This window comes from Mesoplodon mirus (genome assembly GCF_964341445.2).
Source record: "Mesoplodon mirus genome assembly, chromosome: 12".
Lineage (NCBI taxonomy): Eukaryota > Metazoa > Chordata > Mammalia > Artiodactyla > Ziphiidae > Mesoplodon > Mesoplodon mirus.
Genome location: NC_138988.1, coordinates 21,158,461 through 21,178,107, shown reverse-complemented (window position 1 = coordinate 21,178,107; position 19,647 = coordinate 21,158,461). Strand labels below are relative to the sequence as shown.

General features: G+C 40.7%; 1 protein-coding gene across 9 annotated transcripts in view; it reads right to left on the bottom strand.

Moving 5' to 3' along the window:
• Positions 1-19,647, bottom strand: part of FRMD4B (FERM domain containing 4B) — a 322,972-nt gene that overhangs the window by 146,469 nt on the left and 156,856 nt on the right. Inside the window, exon 1 of one of the 9 annotated variants that reach the window (XM_082637920.1) lies at positions 4,278-4,297. The exons of the other annotated variants lie outside the window; for them this stretch is intronic. The gene's annotated coding sequence lies outside the window, so the exon portion shown is untranslated. Of the gene's footprint in view, positions 1-4,277; positions 4,298-19,647 lie in introns of those variants that run through there. 9 annotated transcript variants of the gene reach the window in all.

The window sequence follows — 19,647 nt, the reverse complement described above, 5'->3', positions numbered from 1 at the left end:
AATATATATATTAATTGCCATTTACTATGTGCGTCTTCAGTGCCAGAGGCCAGCTCTAATCCCCTCAACAACCTAGTAAGGTCATTTCAACTGTGCCTGTCATAAGGCCAGAGGGGGTCACTCAGTTCATAAGTGGCCAAGCAGGAATTATGTGCTAAGACTCCTGCCACTTCCTCTCCCTCTGTTTCATTTGGATAGAGCCTACCAAAAACAGAACCTTTACCAGTGGACTCCTGAATGCTTTACAGTGTCACTGTTCGCTGGAATTGACATTGTTCCATTTCTATCTAAGAACACCCGTCAGTTTAATCCTTTGACCTCAAATCATATTAATTACATTCCACTACTCATAGCCATTTTATGTCAACAGCTTTTCCACTCCCCAAGAGTGAGCAGTAGATGAACTAAAAGTCAAGCTTGGAAGAGCTACTGGGAGTCACTGGAGAGTTCCAGTTTGCACTCCCCCGCTGGATGGAGCTTCATATAGTGGCTGCATCTCATTCACCTTTGTAAGCCTGAGCCTGGCACACGGGTGGTGCAAGACACACCCAGGAAGTATGTGTTGACTTCTAAGGAATTTGGAATCCAAGGAGCAGTGTCAAATTTCAATACAAGAGGTGTATCCATGACCCACAAAGTCTGGATTTCTTCCTGGATAGCATCTCCGTGTCTGATTTCAGTTTGCAGTTGGGGGAATTTCTCCATTTCCAACTTTGCCTTCTTCCCATGGCTGCTACTCACAGGCTGCCCCTGGCTCTACAGGCATCTGAGTCATAGAGTCCATGCCCTGAATCCCTTTTTTGTGAAAAGGAAAATATCAGTGGAAAAAAAGAAAGAGGGGAGAGAAGAAGGAAAAGGGGAGGAAGAGAGGAAAGAAGAGAGGGAGCAGGTGGCTAGCAGAGAGGGAGAGACAGCTGCAACTGATCTGTAAAGAACCTGTAGTGACTTCCATTAGAGTTAGAGCATTTCGAAACTGAAAAGGGGTCTCAGCCGGAGACTAACGTCTTCACCCACAAATGTGGGTTCGGAGGCCTGGATAGGAAAAATCAGCTCTCCAAGGCCATAGAGCTTATCAGTAAGGGGCAGACTTAGACCTGGAATCCAGTTCTCTCTCTCACACTGCTCTTCAGATAAAGATTTCCTATTGTGGAAGGTCAGCTTCTGGACTAACCTCATTCCTGACTGGAAAAACTGAATATAAATACCTCTAATAGAAAGGGTGGTGTACAGTAAAATCTTGAAAAAACAGGTACGAACTCTGCTGACTTGTTCATTCTAACTTGCAAGAACAGAAGAAAAGAAAACCAAAAGAGGACATAAACCAAGACAAGAGGACAGAAGTGAACGTGTACTTTACAGCCCTACCCACAAAGGCTTCTTTTAAGGAAAAAAACACATCTAAAATAAACAGAGAATGTGCCCAATACCATCCTTTGCTTTCACTGCTTTTATTGGAATGATAAACTGTTTACCTAAACTTGGCAGATTATACTAACATATGTTAATGTATATTTTACCTGTACTCAGCTTTATCTTTCCAGTTTAGAAAAAGTCTTTCATTTAAAAATTTCCATAGTTTTCCAACATTAAGCAGTAAGAAGTCTTAACTGGGGCTTCATGGAATCCAGATTAGGGACAAACAAATGCGTCTCATACTTGAATTATGATGTTGGAACAGGCCTCTACAAAGAGCTAATAACTAAATATATTCAGGTTCTGACAATATTTTCAAAGCAAAGATAAAGTGTTTTAGTACATTTTTACCAAGTACTACAGCTTGTTATGACTAGTGACAAGACGGCTGGTTCTTTTTCTCGGGGTCCTTCGTGTACCTGCCCACTGGTTTCTGCCAGCAGTTGGAAGCAGTCCATAATAAGAAGCAGAGTCTCCTTTGGGATGCAACTTCCACCTTTCTATTCCAAGACAGAAATGAGGGCATGAGAAGAAACTCATGCTGCATGAAATGCAGAGATGCTGGAAATTAGACAAAGCAATCAGCTGGTCCTAGAGACAGCATTGTGGTGGACACGGCACAGACTCAGGACTCAGGAGAGAGAGCTCTAGCCTGTGCCCTGCCCCTAATGGGATAGGAGAGCTTAGGAAAATTCCTCTACTACTCTGGATTTTCATCTACTCAGTAACAGCATAAGGGGAATGGGTGACTCCAAAGTGACTTACAAGGTTTTTTTCCAGCTCAAATATTCCACGGCATGAATATATTTAACAATTCTACTCAGGACTTCCCTGGTGGTGCAGTGGTTAAGAAACCGCCTGCCAATGCAGGGGACACGGGTTCGAACCCTGGTCCGGGAAGATCCCACATGCCACAGAGCAGCTAAGCCCATGCGCCACAAGTACTGAGCCTGTGCTCTAGAGCCCGCGAGCCACAATGACTGAGCCCGCGAGCCACAACTACTGAAGCCCGCATGCCTGGAGCCCGCGCTCCACAACAAGAGAAGCCACCACAATGAGAAGCCTGCGCACCTCAACGAAGGGTAGCCCCTGCTCGCCGCAACTAGAGAAAGGCCGCGTGCAGCCATGAAGACCCAACGCAGCCAAAAATAAAAGTTAATTAATTAATTAATTTAAAAAATTCTACTCAACAAGTGGTATTTATCATCATTCATCCCCCACCTCCCGCATAGTTATTGAGCACTCTCTCCATGGTGGCGGGGGGCAGTATACTGACCATAAGAACCTCCATTCCAGTAGTTACCACTTTTCCATGTACTACAAATGAAGGAGGAAAATAAATGATGCACTGGAACACAGAGAATGTGCCCTGGAGTGGAATTTGGTATGTCTGGGAATATCTCAGATCCTCTGCTAAGAGATGTACTTTTTGATTCCTGAAGGGGCTGCATTACAAAATGGTCTTACTTCTAGCGGGGTTCTATGGCCTGAGTCTAAGAATAGGATCACCTAACACGAGGCTCTGGGTGACCATAATGCTGCTCTGAGAATCCAGGTCAAAGGACTGCATTTTGGATACGATCATGTTCCTTTCTACTCCTTCAGATCATTAGATACCTTAAGACAGGACTGATTTAGAAACAATCGATTCATTTCTAAGGACATGCTATTGTGTTAGATTATGACAAGAGGGTCCGATCCCAGACCCTATTGTGATATGTTTGTTTCCCTGACGTTTCTCTTCTCTACCTAATCCTGCCCACTTCCTCCACAGACTTCCTCCTATACCCAAGAGCTTTGCAGCCTCCTGGATGAGACAATTTCCTTTGTTTTCTGAAGTCTACCCAGCTTTTCCTCCCCTCCTCCATCTCCAACACCTACCCATGAGGAGAAAAAAATGGACACACAGAATTGGACATTATGAGTTTCGCATAACCACATCACAAGGGAGAAAGAAAAAAAAAATGCTTCCCTTTTAATTAGATTGTAGGACTTCCTTTGACAAATCATAAAGGTTTTATGAATTAATTGATAGCCATCCCCAAAGATGGCATTTCTCAGGTCTCTACCTTGAGCCGTTGAATTCTGGTCACATAAAGTCCTCATAAACTAGACTGAGGGACGGAATTCAATTTTCCTGCTTCTGTCTCGAGGCAAGACAGGACGTACATTAAAAGGTCCTTTTAGAAAAGTTACTAATGAGTTCTAGTCCTGCACAGGATCTTTCCTGCCAAATGCTCACAGAAATAGAGAAGGCTCCAAATACACTGTGTTGACGAGATGATTAACAACTGCAAATCTCAAAGCATTTTCATGCTGCTTACTGACACCGTTCCTGCCCTTGCCCTGTCCTTTCCACGTCCATAAAAGGGCTCAAGTCTTTAAAACTTAAAAAAAAAAAAAAAGAAAAAAAAAAAGAGAAGAAAGAGAATGGTAGTGGGATGGGGTTAGGGGGAAGCGGAGAGGTGGTATTATACACTGCAACAATAATTACCAAAGTTCTGAAATAAAAAAATAAGAAATGAGCCTTTTAGGACTTTTAAGGGAACAGAGATAACATTTCAAACAATGACAGGAAAACCCTCCGAAAGATGAGCCTTAAGGACGATCTTCACTGTGGTATCAAACTGGAGCAGATGCAACTCTTTTGGAGAAGGAATAACTCTTTGAAAAGAGCAAAGACAAACATTTCTTGGAGTTTCCTTTTTTGCAAGTTGGGTTCTGAACTATTAGTCCTTAAGTTCGTCCACCCCCCCGTATGACATTAAAATCTGCCCTCAATTCACTAAGAAATGCCAGGAAGAGCTCAAGAAGCACCATTATACTGTCTGTAGTCAAAAGATTATAAGAGAAATTGTTCTTACCTCCGAACCATGGTCTCGGCTCATTTAAAGGGACCGGAGAGAACGGGCAGGACAAAGGACACATATATTAGGCACTTGTGATGTGTGTGTGTGTGTGATGTGTGTGTGTGTGTGTGTGTTTTCTCCAAATACAAGCTGGTGGAAGTAGGGACCTAAAAACCCCGACGCCTTCCGCTGCCATATAATCACAAGGAAATGACCTTACCGTTTGTTGCTTTGATTAGAAACAAAAGGCTTTCAACATGAGTCAGGAGAGCAATGGGAGAAAAAAAACCCAACAACCCAAAATTTCTGCTTTTTTTTGGCCACCTAAAGCTTTTCTTCATAACATGTTTAAAACACATGATGAAATGCTGTTTACTGATAATGCATGATCTGCATTGGATAATAATTCAGAGATGGGCTATGGCATCTAGGAATCCAAACTTCAGTTTTGGCTCTTCAATCTTTACACATTCTGAACTTAATGAATACAAACAGAAATAACACTTAACTGTGCTACCCACAGCCATTTTACACCAATAGCTTTTACACTGAGAAGGAAACTCAGAATTCCACAGGACCAACTTCGTAAGATCAGTCAGCTTCAGTGATGCTAGCCACAAACAGAAAATCTTGGTAGGATGACTTTGGTCTCGAGAAAGGATTTATTTCATCATTTGCATTTAACTAAATCATTACTACTGAAATTGCTCAATGGATAGGGAATAATCAAAATCCATTACACTTCAAAGTAAAGCAGAGAGAAAAATATATAAAATCCAGTAAAAATAATAAAACCACTTATTAATTCTAGAATGGCTAAGTAAGACCCTGTGACATGGTACCATGTTTTTCCCACCTGAAAAAAGAATCTTCTGGATTTTTGTGCAAGTGTGTGGTATGGTTAAGAACATGTGTTCTAGAGCCAGACAAACCTGGCATTTTGTAGCTGTATGTTCTTGGGAAAGTTACTTGACCTCTCTGAGAATCCATTTCCTCCTTAGTATATAGGGATAAAAATCCCTGTCTTATTAGGGGTGTTGGAGGAATTAAATGAGATCGTGCATACAAAGCACAAAGAATGTGCCTGGCAGATAGACATATATCATGTATTTAAACAAAAGGTGAGGTGCCCTCCCCCCTACCAAAATCCCTTATCCCTCAAAAATGAGAGAGTAGCTTTATCTTCAAGTCCTTTCAAAGACTCCAATTCCTTTGAACTACAACATACTGTCAGGGGAAGACACAATACCTTGAAACAGCCTCATTCAATAACAAGTTTGTATGCTTATAAAGATCACTTGATGAAATCAGTAGAAAAGGTGGCAAAGAAGTTAATACAGATTAGGTAATTATTATAGGCATGTGACTTCACAAGTGGAGGGGTTGAATGTCAGAGCAAACAAGTTACTTAAATATTACTTTATTTTTTATAATTTTTATTTATTTATTTGGTTGTGCCGGGTCTTAGTTGCAGCACATGGGCTCCTTAGTTGCAGCAAGTGGGCTCCTTATTTGTGGCACTCGTGCTCCTTAGTTGTGGCACGCAAGCTCTTAGTTGCAGCATGCATGTGGGATCTAGTCCCCCAACCAGGGATAAAACCTGGGCCCTCTGCATTGGGAATGCTGAGTCTTAACACCTGCGCCACCAGAGAAGTTCCAAACATTACTTTAAAAGGCCACGCAGTAGGTGGTTATGCTGGAAGACCGTGCATATACACCTCTAGGATGAATGAAAAAGGGGGGGGAAAAGTCATGCAATAATACTCCCAGTGAAGTATCATATATGGAGATTGAAAAGTGCTGTATTATTTACAAGAGCCAAACTAAATGTCCATGGACATATGAATGGATAAAGATGTGGTACATATATAAAATGCAAAATTACTCAGCCATAAAAAAGAATGAAATAATGCCATTTGCAGCTACATGGATGGACCTAGAGATTATTATACTGAGCAAAGTAAGTCAGAAAGAGAAAGACAAATATCATATGATATCACTTATATGTGGAATTTAAAATATGACACAAATGAACTTATCTATGAAATAGAAACAGACTCACAGACATAGAACACACTTGTGGTTGCCAAGGTTGTGGGGGGATTGGGAAGGATGGATTGGGAGTTTGGGATTAGCAGATGCAAACTATTATATACAGAATGGATAAACAACCCGAGGTCCTATTGTATAGCGCAGGGAACTATATTCATTATCCTGTAATAAACCATAATGGAAAAGAGTATGAAAAAGAATATGTATATTTATAACTGAATCACTTTGCTGTACACCAGAAACTAACACAACATTGTAAATCAACTAGACTTCAATAAAAAAAAAAAGAACAAGTTCTGTAGCTCAAACAACTTAGGCAGAAGCAAAGATGCTCTGCTTGGGTAAGCTAGAAGGATGATTTAAAGAGGGACTTTTGTTTCAGGGCCAACACACAGATGCATGTGGAGAGGCTGAAAAAAATTACTTCATAAAGAGGGAAAGTGCAAGACAGCAATCACCCAAATTATTAATCCATAGGACAAATGATCTTAAATATTAGAAGTAAATACTGGACTATTTCATCTACATTGCTAAATTTTTTTTTTTTTTTTTTGTGGTACGCAAGCCTCTCACTGTTGTGGCCTCTCCTGTTGTGGAGCACAGGCTCCGGATGCGCAGGCTCAGCGGCCATGGCTCGTGGGCCTAGCCGCTCCGCGGCATGTGGGATCTTCCCCGACTGCGGCACGAACCCATGTCCCCTGCATCGGCAGGCGGACTCTCAACCACTGCGCCACCAGGGAAGCCCTACATTGCTAAATTTTTATACATTCAGGTTGGCCTAAAACACTGGTTTTGAATCTTCTTAGTGGGAAGATGAGTGACTTTATATTTGAGGGAATCTTCTATTTAGGTATATATAGCAGGAAAAACTCATTAAAGGGTCACTTTTCTCACAAGGTTGAATAGCCTACTGAGAAAACTAGTGTGACATTTCCAATTGTAAGGTAAGAACTTTTCACTGTCGAGGGACAATCAGAATTTTGATAAATAGTTTCAGAATCGAGGCAACAGAATGGGCTAAAACTAGGAGATCAAGGCCAACACGAAGAACCAGGTGAAGTGACCTGACAGACCAAATACAGGGTTGGGGCAAGGTCAGGGTATGGTCGTGGGAGCACACGGGAGGATGAAAACTAGATGATCAGAGTAAGTTACCTGTTGTTTTTGCCCATCCAAAGTCTGTTTCACTTTTTCTAATCACAGATCCCAGCTTTTCTATGAGGGCACCATCCAAATCATTAGGGTAAGCTAACCTCAGGCCCCTATATCAAGGGATAATTAACATGTGATTCAGGAATAACCAACAAAAATACCCGGCCCCAATATTCCCTAGTTATAGGGATGAGGGAAGAAGTGTGTTTGTCTTTGTTCTGGAGTTAAAAAGCTGTTGGGATGAGAGCCTGGGGTACCAGAGTACTTCAGGCCAGACAGAAGTGCTGTAGAGAGACAGACTCCAATGACTGTCTGAATCACTATAATTTCTATTTCTACTTAAGCTAATTTAAATTTTTTAAAGATTGGTTTGCAAACAGAAAGGTCCTATCTAATACAGCAGTTCATGGGAGACAGGGTAACTGGAATCAGATACCCTTTATCAGCTGACCAATACTGTTTAACAAGTTGAATGATTATCGACGCAGAATTGGGGAGCTGGGCGGGGTACAAAGACATGGGGAGGCCAAGGATTCAGCCTTGGGTAAAAGGATAGTTCCTGCAGCACTGGGGCATCAGATAGGAGCTCTGTGGTCAGTGCATTAGTTAGGAAGAGGTCCTTCAGAACTGGCATAGAAAGGCCCACACAGGAATAGCAGAAAATCTCACTCTACATCCAACCTGAAACCACTGCTCTTCCAAATAGCTCTTGCTGGGCAGTCAGACACAGGGCAGGGCTTAACCTGGGATCCAAGAATGCAGACTCAGGGAGCCCTGTTATGGAGTCCCATTGAAAATGAAAAAAAAAACAAACCCTCCCCCCGCAGAAATTAACACAACATTGTAAATCAACTATACTTCAATGAAATACATTTTTTTAAAAAGGGGGAAAAAAAGAAAATGAAATTATATCTCCGGAATAGGTCCAAATGAAAGATGGGCATATGTGAAATTATGCCTATAAAGTGCAAAGTGTGACACAATTCGCTGATCACTGACTGGTGAGTTTGGATACGTATATGGTGACTTTCTGGAAGCTTTCACCATCCTGGAAGTGGGACAAAGGGAATAGGTCCATCATTTTTGGGGAAAATATGTGAAAGTGTAGACCAGATTTTTAAAGAAATACAGTCTTAGGAATCTTTACAAGAAGCTTCGCATTTATCACAAAACTATCACTTTCATCATAGAACACTTCATATACCAAATGAATGCCAGACACACCATAAAATCCCAACACAACGTACTGCAGTTTTCCAAAACTCTGATGGCTGAGCACAGCTCTGAACCACTTGTCATAAACTCAAAGGACAAACTTAAAGACCAGCTCATCTCCTAAATTTAGTGAGGTTTGCATTAAAGAAAAGAATATTTCTTTTGTAACTCCTCATCCTTCTCTAATTCTACTTCTAGAACCAATTTGGTTCTTTCCAAATATTCATGGAGCACCACGGACGTGCAGAAGCCCTGCAAGGGAAATCAAAGGTGAAAACAGTATGGTCCTGACCCTCGAGGGATTTACAGCCTAGACTCGGTGTTTCTCAAGGTGAGCACAGCAATCTTCTTACTTTTCGCCTCACAGTCAACCCTGCAGCTGACGAATCATGCATCCCTTTTCCACACATGCTGGTTCCTGTTTTCAATCTTTTATCAATCTGGATGCCAGCGCTCCTTGGGGCCCTGATGGTTTTTCTTAGATCTGCATTCATTCCAATAACTGTTTTGGGGGTGCCTAATAATAATGGCTGTAAGACCTGCAGAGTCCCACAGGATCCCACGCTCAGAAGGGCACCAACCTTGTTTAATGCTCTGCTGTCTTGTAATTCTTAATACATTTTGAACAAGGGGTCCCACATGTTCAGTCTGCACTGGGTCCTACCAATTATGTAGCTGGTTCTGCTGGGTACTAGGCTAGGTGGTGGGGAAACAGTGATGTAAAGGAGAGACTCCAGAGGGGGGCAAGAAATAAAAAATAAATTAATTAATAAATAAGGTAATTCCAGGTGAGGGTTAAGACCTGTGAAGAAACTAAAACAGGAGGGTGTGATGAAGAGGGATGGAGGGACTGGAGATTAAGAAGGAGCCAGCCAGGGGAGTTCCCTGGTGGTCTAGTGGTTAGGATTTGGCGCTTTCACTGCCATGGACCAGGTTCAATCCCTGGTCATGGCCAAAAAAAAAAAAAAGGAGCCAGCCATGTGGATATCTGGGGGACGAGTTCAGGACCATTTCTGCCTTGTTTGGGGCTATAACATGTGGCACATGGAAATCTCTCAACTCATATTCTGAATGAATAGAACTTCTGTTCAAAAAGGAAGAACACCAAATACAGAAAACAAATTCATAATTTACTAGAATTGGGACAGCACTGCTGAGCGGTAAGGAACATTTGAAGTTTATTTAAGGTCTCCTTCAGGATCACATGCTTGAGCAGTTGGAGGGGGCACACCATGTCCAGGAAAAACAACCCTGATGGAAAAGTCCGTTATTCACATTCCCCTTCAGGCAGAAAAAGAGGGAAGTTTCTTGTTCTAGGCGGATTCTCTTGCTTTCCTAACCCAAAACAGAAAAACAGAGGTGAACAAGTTAAGGAGAAAAGTAGGCATTTGTAGGGGGCTCCTTTCTGTTTCACAAGATGAGTGCCATGAGTTTTGACTTGGTTTTTACATAAGGCACGTGCAGCTTTTCAGGCGATGGACATTGTAAAATCTAATCTCACCCCTGTGTTTGGAAATATGAACAGAAAAAGGCTTTGGAAGTTCAGAAGTCATCAAAAATGCTCCAACATTCATTGTAAAGTGCATATATTCATTGTTTTATCTTCTGTTTTAAATGTCACATGCAATAAACTAATACTCAACAACCCAAATTTATCGAGTGCTGACTGGTACCAGGTACTACGCCCTGTGCTTTACACAGATTCTTCTTTTATCCTGTAAGCAACCCTATGAAGTGGGTACTTGTTCATCTCTATTTTACAGATGAGAGACAGAAGCTCAAAAGATCTGGTAACGGAAGTCCCCCCAACTGGGTGCAGAAGAACAGGATTCGAACCCGGGGCTTTCAGTCTTAAACTGCCTTCTTATTCGGCTTTTGCAGACAATGAGAAATGCATCCAGGGGTTAACAACATGCTGTTAGATTTCCTTCCTGTATTTCTGCAGAATCTGTTTTTTGTTTTTTTGTTTTTGGTTTGCTTTGGTTTTCCCCCTTTTCTCTCCCTTTGTGTTCCTTTGAAATCGAAACAGAACTTTTTATGGTGGAAAATTTCAAGCCCTTACAAAAAGTTGACAGATGGGTATAATGAACTTCCGTGTATCCATCACCCAATTTCAACAGTTATAACACATGGCTAATCTTGTTTTATTAATATTCTCATCCACTTTCTGTCCTTCTGTACGTATTACTTTGGAGAAAATTAAGACTTCAAATAATTTCATCTGTAAATATTTCAATATAACAGCTAAGGACTCTTTTAAAAGACAACCCCAATTACCTAAAACAATATTCATTAATATCAGCAGATATGCAGTTAGTGTTCAAATTTCCAATTGTCTTATGAATGTGTTTTTTTCAAGTTTGTTTGAATCAAGATCCAAAATGTCTACATTTTGCAATTTGTTGTTATTTCTCTTAGGTCTCTGTTAATCTGTAAGTTCCCCTTCCATTCATCTTCTCCCTCTCTTTTTCTCTCCTCTCTCTTTCTCTCTCTCATTGCAATTTATTTGCTGAAGAAACAGGGCTGTTTATCCTGCCATTTCTCCTGCCACCTGAGTTCTGCTGATTACACCTCTCTGGTGTCATTTAATATGGTCCTTTGTCCACCATATTTCCTGTAGGTTGATTGAGTCTGAAGGCTTGATCAGATTCCAGTTAGATCTTTTTTGGGCAAGATTGTCTCATGGGTCACCAATCTGTGTTTTCTCATTAGGGCTGTCTCTTTTTGTAATGTTAGTTCAATAGCTAGATCATTTAATTGACTAAGGGTTGCAACATGATGACTTTCCAATTCTATCACCCTTTACTTTGAGCCAGAATATTTCTGTAGTGTGAAATTTCCTCTCATCTACTAATGGGTTACCTAGTGGTACAATTCATAAAGAAAACGCAACAAATGCTTGATTCTTCACCATTATTTACCAGTTTTCAAAATAGTGAGTTGGCACTTCCAATGGTGGCCAAGTTGGTTTTTAAAGTATTTATAAACTCATGAATTTAAATATATTATATGTGTTTCAATCTATTAAAATTGTTGTCCTTAGTGATGTTCAAATTGTCCCATACTGGCCAATGGGAGATTCTTCAAGTCAACTGCTATGTCCTTTTGACATGACTCTCACAGTTTTTGATATCTTTCTTGCTACATGGGATGAAAAGATGCTCATCTTGTATGTTTATTGATACTTTCCAAGACCTACACAGCTATTGCTATTGCTACACAGTCTGCTATTGCTTTTTGTTTCATTTAAAAAATAGTTATAAATAGTAAAATATACATCCTTTAAGTGTGAAAATTTGACGAATTTTGACAAATGTGTACACCTATATTATCCACACCCCTACCAAGATAAAAAATATTTCCAGAATATTCTGCCAATTGCCTCTGCCAATGTTTCCCCATCCCCCATAAGCAACCACTGTTCAGATTTCTATTATCATAGGTTAGTTTTTCCTGTTCTAGAACATCATATGAATTGAATTATAGACTATGGATTCTTTGATGAATGTTCTTTCACTGAGCAAAATGTTTCTGAAATTCATTCAGGGTGCTGGATATATTTGCAGTTAATTCATTTTTTATTGCTGAGTAGGTATTCCATTGCATGAATATACTAGAGGTTATTTATCTACTCTCCTGTTAATGGAAATCTGAGCTATTTTCAGTTTGTGGGTATTATAAAGAAATATGTTATGAACATTCGTTTACAAGGTTTGTGTGTGTGTGTTTATCTGTGTGTTTGTATGTGAGTATGTATGTATGTACATAAGTTTTCATTTCTCTTGAATAAATACATAGCAGTGGAGCTAATAGATCATGGGGTGGAAGCATGTTTAATTTTTTAAGAAACTGCCAGTTTCCCAAAAGACTACACAATTTTACACTTCCATCAGTAATGTATGAGAGGTCTTTGCCAACACTTAGTATTATAGAGCTTCTTAATTTAGCCATTTTAGTGACTGTGTAGTGCTAGAAGCACCCGTGTTTAAGTGACTTTTTTTTTACATGGGTATAGGTTTGGATGATAATTGCAAATTAATAATAGCAAACACTTACATAGTACTTAATATACACCAGATGCTGTTCCTATACTTTATAAAGATATATCCAATAATACCTTTGAGGTAGGGAATATTATTAACTTTATTTTACAGATGATGAGAAAAATGAAGCACAGAGAGGTTAAGTAACTTACAGGAAGTCACATAGCTAGGAAGCAGCAGATGCAGGATCTGAAACTAGACAGTCTAGCTCCAGGGCTCAGGGCTTCTGACTCGTAAGCTCTTCTGCATCCCTACTCCAAAAGAAGGATCATCTCTTTCTTCTATGTCTCTTTTTAAGAGTAAAGAGAGTCTTTCAAGAAATATATCAGGGCTTCCCTGGTGGCACAGTGGTTAAGAATCCACCTGTCAATGCAGGTGACACGGGTTCAAGCCCTGGTCCAGGAAGATCCCACATGCCGCAGAGCAACTAAGCCCCTGTGCCACAACTACTGAAGCCCATGCACCTAGAGCCCGTGCTCCACAACAAGAGAAGCCACCTCAATGAGAAACCCGCACACAGCAACGAAGAGTAGCTCCCACTCACTGCAACTAGAGAAGTCCCGTGTGTAGCAACGAAGACCCAATGCAGCCAAAAATAAACTAAAAAAAAAAAAAAAAAAAAGAAATGCACCAGCAAATTGCACCCCATTGGCCAGAGCTAGGTCATGTGTTTACCCTAAACCAATCACTGGCAAGAGGAATAAGGCCACATGATTAACTTTGACCACAGCTTCACAACCAATGTGTGGATATAACAGGCAATAGAGTATCCTGAACTATTGGCCCTCTCAGCCCTCAAGGCAGCCTTAGATCCTGCAAATGGTCACCTCAAGCTCTGAGCAGCCTCATATACATTTACCCTGTGTACCATACAGGTACTAGCATCTTGTATGCACGCTACAACATGAAAAATGCTGGGAAGCACTGGCTTAGAGACCTACCAGGATATTCCTAAGTCACATGGGAGGTGATATTGATCCCTGAGCCAAATAAGGCCTCTCAGGATGGAAGAAGGAAAATAATGGCTCCTGGAAGCAGGCTTAGAAAATGAACAGGAAACAAGAGAACCCACCCATAAGGGAGCAGACACAGCTGACACCATGTCATACAACGAATGTCTTGTCTGTGTCCCGCCCCCACTGCTGCTTTGATGGTTCTTACTTGCAAACGTTCCCTCCTCTAGCTCAAAACTCGGAGTGCAGGAGCACAGAGGTATCACAAGCCTGGTTGAGACCTCAAGCCTGCCCACTAGATGGAACAGGGGCAGACAGGAAGATCTGGCTCCCCTGGTGGCCATGGTAGGAAGCCTGCACGGGGACCTGCCTTTTTGCCATCTGCCTGGTGGGCACCTCCAGAAGGGAGTCGGGGAGCTAACAGAACGCCAGTGGTGAGCGCTGGCCAGCTAACACACGACAAAAGCCCTCTTTGAGGGGTTTCCTGTAGCAATTCCAATTTAACTCTGAGTTAGGCTGCCCCTGGTGAAAGTCTATACACAAACAAATCTGCAGGTCAACCCATCCTCACCCTCAAGGTGCAATCTCTCAAATAACCATGACATTAACAGGACTTGCAGTTTCAATCATCTCCCAAGTAATCAGTTCTGGTGCCTCCCGAAATGAGACAAATGACAGTTTCATAGTCGCTTGTGGCTATGAAATCTCACTGAAACAATTCAACTCTGGCTAAATTATATTTAACTTAATAAATACGGATTTAGAGGGCCAAATAAGCTTGAAGTCCTTGGGCATTCAAAAGAGAAAAGGCAAAAAAGAGAAAATAAATGGTGCAGTGTTCTGTTCTCCTGCCCTAAGCTTTATCCCTTGTTTAAAAAAATAATAAAGCCTTGGTGATCACTTTCAAGCTTATCTAAATGAAGTTGAGAATGTTTACAGACGAGATAAAACAAGATTTTCGAAATCTACTAAATAGTACTTGGGGACACCATAGTTTGAAACCAAAGAGTATAATGAATGCAAAAAGAAATAACTATTCTGAGCTATTTGTAAATCTTAAGACTTTAGTACATGGCAGAGAGACTATATGAAAATCTATCTTTATGATACTTGGATTTCAACCAGCAATGCTCTACATAAACTTACTTTAACTACACAAGGAAATTCCATATCACTGTGAGAGGACAAACATTTTCTAAGAGACTAAAATTTGCTCTAAAGCATGCAAACTAATTTATACTGTGATGAAATGCAAAATATGCTTTCCCTGATGCTCTCAGGCAAGTACAGTTCCAGTGTTCCAAGCATCAGAGCCCTTAAGAAGCTTATGAAAAGCAGACAGCTCCACTAATTAAGGAGATAAAATGAAAACAGATATAAAATATAAATTTTTTGCTAGCACCATGGTATAAATCAAAAGTTGTTGGCCATGGTATGGAAAAGAAGGATTCTTGTTCACTCAGTGGCATCAGAAATTGGTACAACCTTTTTGGAAATCCAAGTTCCTTCCAAATAAGGTATGTATCTTACAGAAATCCTCCCACAAACGTTTTGCATATAAGGATGTTCATGGTAACATTGGTCTTAGTAAAGTTTTGGAAACAACCTAAATGTCTATTAATAGGGGATTACCGAAATTAATTGATACATTCATACCATCAAATACACAGCAGTTATGAAAACAGAGGTAGATCACCATCTAAAATGTATAAGTAAATACATTTCAAACTAATATGTATAGAATGATCTCACCTCTGTAAAAATTTATATTAATGTAATATGTAAGTCACTATATGTTTAGAAAGTATTCGGTGAATATATACCATTGATAAAAGACTCACTTTTAAGCCATGCATTTCTATAACAATTAAATTTATGGACTTATGTTATTTTAATGATAAAAAACTCTATGGTTCTCCAAGGAACACAAATATTGCTTTTTATTTAATAGTAATCACATCAATAATAACTAATGGTCATTATTAAATAGACACACTAGATAAACACATGGAGAGACACTGCTACATGCCGGGTGCTGCGACACAAGGTTACATTAGACAGATCCCTGTTCTCCAGAAATACTCTACCCAACAGCCTGGATCAAATGTTTTTGTTTTAAATAAATTTATTTATTTATTTATTTTGGCTTCATTGGGTCTTCGTTGCCGTGCGCGGGCTTTCTCTTGTTGCAGTGAGTGAGGGCTACTCTACATTGCAGTGCGCGGGCTTCTCATTGTGGTGGCTTCTCTTGTTGCGGAGCACGGGCTCTAGGCATGAGGGCTTCAGGAGTTGTGGCACGCAGGCTCAGTAGTTGTGGCGCACGGGCTTAGCTGCTCCACAGCATGTGGGAACTTCCTGGACCAGGGCTTGAACCTGTGTCCCCTGCATTGGCAGGCAGATTCTTAACCACTGTGCCACCAGGGAAGCCCCAGATCAAATGTTTTAAATAGGAAGTTTTACAAAATTATAAAAGTTACATATATCCTTGCCATAAACGATTTAAATTCAGAATTATTAAAGTAAAAGAAGTAGACACCTTTCTCTTCGTCCACTTACATATCCCAGGGGTAAACATTATTAATGGCTTGGTATATGTATTTCCAACCCTGTTCTCCCATGTACAGGAACATATACACACACTTCTTGCATTTATTTGTGCCTTTCTGTCTCTATAGACATACACACACATATATACACACACACATCCTGTATATTGTTCTGCCTTTTGTGTTTATTTTTACCCCAAAATAGGTCGATGACAATTTTGGGGGGGCTGTGATGTATAGGTCTACTTCACTTTTCCTACTGATGTCATAGAATCCCATGCTTTGGAAGGACTATTATTTAATTAATCATTCTCTTATTCATGTCTTCACTGGCTAGCTATTTCAGATTATGCTGCTGTGAAAATCCTTACACATATACCATCGTGTCCTCAAGATGACTTCCTGAAATGGAAATGTTTGGTCAACGAGGGCACATATCTTACATTTTGACTGGATACAACTAAACTGTCCTACGGAAAGGTTGTAACAATTTACCAGGTTATAATTTAATTCTTCTGCTTCAAAATGTCCATCTCTTCTCTTATCCTTATTTTAGATAACTTCCTGTAGACGCGAGAGGAAGTGAGCCTCCCATTTCTAAGATTTTTCCTTTTCTTTTTTGGCCTATTTTAGTAACCAGGGCCTTTTCCTTAAACTACAGTGTATTGAGTTCTTGTCATGTCCCAGACACCATTCTGAGCAGTCACAGGGCATCGTTTCACTTAAACCTGGCTGCAGTATGATGAAATATTATGTTCCCATTTCATAGCTGAGAATATGAGGCTCAAAGGAATGAGGCATCGCGCTCTGGGTCACACAGCCAGTGAGGGCTGAGGCACAGGATTAGAGCTCATATCCATCTGGCTCCAACATCCTTACCTCCCAAAGAGTATGTGCAAATCACTCAAAAGGAAATAGATAAAGCTGTTCATCTCATTACAAGTTCTATTAAAACAGACCGATGGCATTAATATTTGTAAATAATGAGTGAAGCTGCTTGGGCTGAGGAAGGCAGCTGTTTCCCAGGCTGCTCCCTCCATCTTTTTCCTCACAGGTCCCTCAATTCCTTAACCAGCCGCCTTGTCCTCCTTTTTGGATGTAGCTGCTGGGGAAGGGGAGGGGGCAAGAGTTCCACTTTGAGTAATTTGCTCTACTGCTGTCTACTTAACACCCAGTACCCTCCAGTGTGACAGCCCATGCCATGGCCCCATTTCACAGACCAGTGAGCTGAGCCGAGCCAGGAGGTGACCAGGAGCTTCTACACATGACCAGTTCTCTGGTTTTCTATTTTCTTCTTTTTTTTTTTTTTTGCGGTACGCGGGCCTCTCACTGTTGTGGCCTCTCCCGCTGCGGACCACAGGCTCTGGACGCGCAGGCTCAGCGGCCATGGCTCACAGGCCCAGCCGCTCCACGGCATGTGAGATCTTCCCGGACCGGGGCACGAACCCATGTCCCCTGCCTCGGCAGGTGGACTCTCAACCACTGCGCCACCAGGGAGGCCCTATTTTCTTCTTTTTTAAACTAAGGGTAACAGATGAAGTTGTTGACCAAGCTTTCATCTGCTGAACTTCATCAAAATTGACAGTAATTTCCTGAAGAATACAATCTACTACAGAACCTAACATATTATTGGTACTGGCTAATTACTTCAGGGTCATAATATAACTTTAGAAGTGATCTTGAAGATTGGGGAAAAAAAGTGATGTTTGGTAAATATGTTGGCTAATGGTTTTATTTTCTGGAAAAACTTCAGATACAGTAATATACATATATGCATATACATATATATACACACATGCACATATATGTATGTGTATTTATATATTCTCATATATACATATATATGCACACACATATATATGTCTATATGTAATTTATTTATACATTTAAATGTGACCTATTTAGCTCAGAGAAAATACACCAAAAAAAAAAAAAGAGGGAGAAAAAAAGAAAAGGATATAATTAAATTTGATGTACTTATAACACACAGTATACAGCATAAAGGTGTGGCAAACTTTTGCTATATTTGTAACCTAATGTAATGTTTGAGCCTGAAGAAAAATTAAACTGATGCAACTTGCTGGTGAATAAATGGCACTGTTCAGACTCTGGCACTGATATCTCAAAAACATTTTTTTTTGAAACTCAGAGTTGGCTTCTGAAGTTTATTAAAGGAAAAACACATTCACTAAAAAAATCTCATTTCCAAAAAGAATTTGAGAGCAAAAATCTTATGAGCTCGGCTGGAACTATATCTGGCATCAATACCTAGAAAGATTAATATATAAAAATCTTAAGGAAGGAAAACCTCCCAAAATCTAAATACTATGAGCGGATGCTTAGGATTCTTCATATCCTGAACCAAATTGTTTCAAATTTAAACATTAATTTCATTGAAAAACTGGTATTGGACTATTTATTGAAAGTAAATGTACTTTGTCTTCAGGAAATATTTGAAAAATGCCTCGTATTCCTTTTTGTTCTAGAAGATTATGATTCTGTCATCATTTGAGGTTGATAATTAGACACAATAACCAGCTCTTGTAACTCAAAGGGTCAAATTCTCTTTATATTGTCTGTGCTTGCAGAATTTTAAAAAGCCTGGACACAGCCAAAGACTTAGGGAAAGCAAGCTTTTAATTAAACACTAACGAAGACCAGAAAGAAAAAAAAATTTTCCCCCCAAGAATCCAGGCAAATCCAAAGGGTCCTTCCATCCTTAGCTCCAGGGGATGGAAATGACCTGAGACAGGGTCAGAATGAAAATCGACATCCACAGAGTGCCACGAAGAGAAAGCCAGAGGTCTGAAACGTCTGTCAGCATCAGTCAGGCCAAAGAGGGCACCTTCCAGAGCTTAACCACAGGGCTGGGCACAGGAAACAGTGATCACTTGACAGTAAGAGCTAACAAGAACTACAGAAACTGCCAACTTCCCCACCCTGGGCTGGGCACAGGCAGGGACCTGCAGCTGGCTGTACACAGAAGCTGGGGTCCCTGACTGAGCCCGTTTTACAGGAACTGGAGGAAATAATCTGTTCTGCTCTCTGCAATGCTACTTCCTTAATGAAATGGCTGTCAGAGAACAGAGAACAATGTATTCTCAATCAACTCACACTGGCTTGCGGCTATTTTCCCTAATGAAAAAGAATAAACACATACACACAAATACATTTCAACACACATGGCTTTGTCCTGGATGTTTCCAAAACTTCATAGACTATAAACATTCTCTTTGTTTGTTTGTTTGTTTGCGATACACGGGCCTCTCACCGCTGTGGCCTCTCCCGTTGCAGAGCACAGGCTCCGGACGCGCAGGCCCAGCGGCCAAACTCATGGGCCCAGCCCCTCCGCGGCATCTGGGATCTTCCCGGACCGGGGCACGAACCCGCGTCCCCTGCATTGGCAGACGGACTCTCAACCACT